The sequence below is a fragment of the Palaemon carinicauda genome, chromosome 12 (assembly GCF_036898095.1).
Source record: "Palaemon carinicauda isolate YSFRI2023 chromosome 12, ASM3689809v2, whole genome shotgun sequence".
NCBI lineage: Eukaryota > Metazoa > Arthropoda > Malacostraca > Decapoda > Palaemonidae > Palaemon > Palaemon carinicauda.
Window position 1 is genome coordinate 118,980,311 of NC_090736.1, and position 6,138 is coordinate 118,986,448.

Below are 6,138 nucleotides of genomic sequence, written 5' to 3' on the forward strand. Positions count from 1 at the left end.
ATACTAATTCCCTTGAAGATTGGAAGGCTGCAACCGTGAACTGGAATTTTTATTAGCTGTGGTTTCTGGATCCATGAATCCCCCTTTTAGGCCTGAAGGGAACTCGGTACAAGACAGGTGTCCTCCAAATGGACACGTGGAAAACTTTTCCTACATCGTCTAGGGAAAGAGGTAGTTATTTATTTACCTCTAGATTGAAAGGCAAAAGGGATTCTCCAAGCGGACTTTTTTCCCCTTTCTTGCGGCTAACTTAACCACATATCTTGAAGTTATTTAAGTGCCTGTCACGTCGGGACTATTTGTGTGGGCACTCCCCAGGAGGAGGGAGCAGAGGGAACCGTTAACTGTGACTGCTTGAGAGGAGAGAACGGTGTGCCTTATTGCAATTTACGTCAAGTCATGTAAAAGTTCTTGTGTCTTATTGGTCTCTTCTTCTGACGTAATGGGGATTTCATACACTGTACTTGGCGTCCACGTGACGTCATTGGTACTGGCTTCCTCGCAAGACTTCCGAGAATCAACTAAAGCACCTCGTGGCAAACACTCACACATTAGTAATCTTCCTCACAAAGGATGTTTGGGTTCTCAAATCTGAAACATCAGCTATTAGCACGCACAATGACTTTACTCTCTCTCTCTCTCTCTCTCTCTCTCTCTCTCTCTCTCTCTCTCTCTCTCTCTCTCTCTCTCTCTCTCTCTCTCACTCTACGAAATCAACTAATTATATTTTTTTCTCTATCGTTTAATAAACTAACAAAATTTATGAAATAGCTAATCACATTCACATATTTCCTTATATAATATAAAATGATCTCAAAGTTAATAATAATAATAATAATAATAATAATAATAATAATAATAATAATAATAATAATAATAATAATAATAATTAATAATAATAATAATAATCTTCGCCACGTGTTGGAACTGAAACTGAGTTCTCTGTTATTGAATGCTTTTATCCTTGTAACATTCCCTTAATTTTTAACATTTCCAGGCAATATCTGAGGAGGATAGATTAATAAGCAACAGCCATTAGATTCATTACCGTCCTGAGTGGCTTCCCTCGTCCATTTACAAAGCACATTAAGTCTTTAGAGCAGAAGTAAATTCCTTAAGAAGACTTACTGATTTGAAAATTATATTTTTATAATTCGAGATATTAGGAGTATTAAGTTAGAGAGACGAGGTTTCATTTTTTTTCCTATTTATGAATGGAAGGCTTGTATAAAATAATAAATGTTTTATAAGAAAATACAGGCCTATTTTGGGGAGATATTCATATTTTTTCAGGATATTAAAACTAGTTTCTTTTGTTTAGATTTCTTTATGATTTCAAATCTGGTGAACAAAAATAGCAAAAGCTTTAGCATTCAAAACGGATTTTGAGCGAAGCAAAAAATCTAGTTTTTGGGTGAAGTAGCCATGTCGTCCTGATGGAAGTTCCTAAAGGGTAGCTTCCTAGGGTATATTTGACTACAGTAATATTCCCAGAGAATTTTACCTTAAGGTATCCAGAATTCTAACTCCTGGAGCGAATATCCCTAAATAAATCTAGCAGGGATATCGCATAACATCAGAGGACGCATTCTTGACACGCCACATAGCTATCTTCACCCCTAACAGTATTAACGCTTCGAGGGGTACAGTGACAAGAATCTAAAAACGAGAATGAAAAGAGAGCCGTTCATAAGGTATTTCTCCTATTCCGTTTCCAGTGTGTATATGACGAAGACGGCGCCGCCATCTTTACTCCTTTTCGTGTAGCTCTACTACTCGGTGTTTTCCCTTGTGATCTCTCGTAATTTTGGATATTATTCAACATTATGAAGCTTTTTCCCGGCCTCTTCTGCCTCTGGAAAGTTGAGTATTACCTTTACTTTGTATAAATGTAAGCTCTTGTCGTTTTGAATTAAATCAAAAGTGAAATGAACGAAAACAAGAGATGTTGCCTACTGGAGGCATACTGGATGCTGTCGCTCGCTATGCATGGGTCATTTAGTTAGCCAGACCGATGTTCCCGGTTATTATGGTTTAATAAATCTAGCTATTTAACTCCTCTAGGAATTCTTATATGATGCCGTTTGTTTTCAGTTCGGAGATTTAGGTAACCGATCTTGCCCTTCGCGAGGCTCAGTAGCCTAGGCGTCTGGCCCTAGTACTTTCATGCATGATATAAGTTTTCCGAGTGTTATATTATTGAAGCTATAGGCATATATTCTATACATGTAAGATATTTTTGAATTTTCTTCTCCAAGATTGTATACGAGAGAGTTTCGGTGATTTAGGTAATTGATTCTCACCGCACCTAGGCTAGTAGCTATGGGGCTTTAGTATACTTTCGCACACATCCCCGGTTGTTCTTTTCTCCTCGGAGACACACACACACACACACACACGGACACACATACACACACGCTGACGATTTTAACACTCAACATGATACCAACGACTGCAAATTGTAATAATTTTCGTTTATTGGAATAACCAAGGACAAATTAAATCTAATATCCATATATAACTGTTTTGAATGTCTCATGCAAAAATAATACCAATCATAACGTCAACAACCAAAGTATGGTGAGATAAAAGTTTACGCATATTACTGAAATCTTTGAAGCACGATTACTCAAAACTAACTTTTTTCAGCTTCATTTGTTTGCCAAAAATTCGAAAAATAATTTACTCATTTTGAAACCACAAGTTTACGTATTTATTTTGCAATTCATGCGTAATTAAGTTTTTTATATGAAATGATAAATAATATCGCTAGAGAGAATTTAATATATATAAAAAAAAGAAATTCAGCGTGACGTCAGAGCTACATATATATTTATCTATTTATATCTTGATCTTTTTGAGATGGTTTATTATACTAAACTGCTCTCTGTTTATAGGATATTTTAGTATTCACATACAAAACAAAGGGGTCTTATAAAAAATAATCAAGACCGCAATTAACATGTGACTATGACAGACGAACCTAAGGACTGACTGACGGACAGAAATCATACATATGGAGTTTTTATGCTCATTTAGTAATGGAAAAGGTTATATTAGTTTTTGCAGAAAATTCCTAATTACAAAGTAGAGTGCTTTTTCATTAATATTTTTGTGTTTGGTCAAACCACGTACTCAGTTGTTAACAGTTTCAAAACGACTTCCAAAGATAATTTTAGAAATTTCTTTTACCGAATTTTTCTAGCAACTTCCAAAACAAGCCTTGTGATTTTGTATTCATAATTCTAAAATCATTTATCGTAATATTTTATTATATCTTTTTCATTTCGAGTTATTGGATGTTTGAAACCTTATGAATTAAATAATTATTCTCTCTCTTTTTCCTTTGAATTAGGTCTCTCACTTCATCCATGGAATAACTCATAAAGCATTTAACTTTCATTCTAATCATGTAGTAAACTCCAAATAATCCCGTTGATAATATAGATAGCTGAAAAAATTATTTCTTTCAAAATACCAGTAAATTTAATACTGCACGTACTCATCACTTCTTGTAAAATATATTTTGTTTTCCAAGAATATCATCGATTAGTTTGTGTTAATTTTCTATTTATAAGCATGCTCTTTTTAAAAACCTAGAAAAAAATTATAAAGAAAGTTATTACATAAGACTCATCAGTTACAATAGCTTTAATGGGAGAAAGATCTCTGCATTTTTCAAATGTCACCAACATAGTTGATTTTCAATTGTACTCTTTGTGGATATTGGAAATTGTCCATAAAAACTTTAATAATACCTTTATATAAAATTTACAACGGTGACTAATTATTTCTGTAACGGGAACAGACATGACGATGGTTATAAGGTTACCGGTCATAATGTCGACGGACATAATGTCGATGGAGACAATCACGACATTCCTTTGAAGAGGACGTAATGTCGACTCCAAGATTTTAGTGATAAAAATTAATTTATATATGATGATGATATAAGTTATAATAACTACTTTTATGTTAGCAATCTTGTTGAAAGGATTCAATCTAGATGGTTATCACATTAGAACCTCTACCTCTTAGCCGAAACCATGCTGAGCGAGACTACCAATCGAGCTATAAAGACGGAGTTCCTGCTGGCATTGTTTCGGCTAAGTAAATACTTTTTCGATATGAAGAATTCTAATCCAGAAATCTACACTTTTTCCAATTCATGTACTACCTGATTAGTGGCTTTAGTTTAGCAAAAACGTTATTTTGTTTTCACTTTTTATATGCACACCTTGATGAAATGAGATTAAACAGGTTTTGAATGATGAAAACAGTTTAGTAGCAACCGTAAAATTACCCATGCTATCGATTCCTTATATCCTCGTTGAGAGAGAGAGAGAGAGAGAGAGAGAGAGAGAGAGAGAGAGAGAGAGAGAGAGAGAGAGAGAGAGAAATGGGGTCTTCTATTATATTGCGCATATTTGAACCTCTCTTTTAACCCTCATTTTTATGGATGCTGTAATCAGAATCATATTAAAAATCACTTAATATATGAAATTAAGAATAGTTCGAATAAGGGGGAACATTCATGCATGAAATTAGATTCTCCTCATATTATGCTCTATATTGAGACCCTAAGATTAGGGGAAATTAACACCTTATAATTAACAGTTGGGAGGAAAAGGTTGTAATCTTTTTTCTTACCCTTATTATATAACTAAATCACACACACACACACACTCACACACACACATATATATATATATATATATATATATATATATATATATATATATATATATATATATATATATATATATATATATATATATATATATATTAGCTCATTCGACTCCCCCAAGAAATAGCTCAGTAAGGAAAGGAGATAAGGAAATAAATAAACGATACAATGAGAAGTGAACAATTAAAATGAAGGGTTTTAAAAACATTAAAAACATTGAAACTGATACTTCATACATAAACTATAAAAAGAAAAATAATAATAATAATAATAATAATAATAATAATAATAATAATAATAATAATAATAATAATTATTATTATTATTATTATTATTATTATTATTATTATTATTATTATTATTATTATTATTATTATTATTATTATCATTATTATTATTATTATTATTAGCCAAGCTGTAACCCTATTTTGAAAAGCAAGATGCTATAAGCCAAGGGCACCAACGAGAAAAAATATCCCAGTGAGGGAAGGAAATAGGGAAAAAATGTACGATATAAGAATTTATGAAAAATTCAAATAAAATATTTTAAAAAACAAAAACAGAAATAAAAGAAATAAATATAACATAGACTATGAAAAAGACTTATGTTAGCTTGTCCTACATAAAAACACTTGCTGCAATTTTGAACTTTTGAAGTTCTACTGATTCAACTACCTGATTAGGAAGATCTTTCCACAACCTGGCAATAGCTGGAGTAAAATCTCTAGAATACTGTTTAGTATTGAGCCTTATGATGAAAGACTGACTATCAGAGTTGAAGGAATGCCTATCATTACGAACAGGGTGGAACCATCCTGGAAGATCTGAATTATGGAAAATCTTATGCAATATGCATAATGAACTAATTAAACGACGGTAACTAAGATCAATATCTAGATAAAGAATAAAAAATTAATAGACCGTAAGTTGGTGTCAAAAAAATTAAGATGAGAATCAGTAGCAGAAGACCAGACAGGAGAACAATATCCTAAACAAGGTAAAATGAAAGAATTAAAACACTTCTTCTGAAGAGATTGAATAACGAAAATCTTAAAAATATTTCTCTATAAGCCAATTTTTTGGTGCAATTGAAGAAGACACGGATCTAATGTGCTTCTCAAAAGGAAATTTGCTGTCGAGAATCCCACCTAAAATTTCAAAATAGTCATATAACGATAAAGAAATATTATCAATACTGAGATCCGGATGGTGAGGATTCACTGTCCCTGACCTACTAACAATCAAACTTTGTGTTTTGTTAGGATTCGACTTTCGGGTTTTATTTTTTTTTTAGATAAATATTTATTTACTTTAGCATTTTGCAGACTAACATTAATTCCTTAATGATAATACCTCAATAAATCTCTTAGAATTCAGTTATTTTTCTTAATTTATACTATTGTTGTAAAATATAACATGTGCAAAATATGAATTTAATCTATGCATAGTAA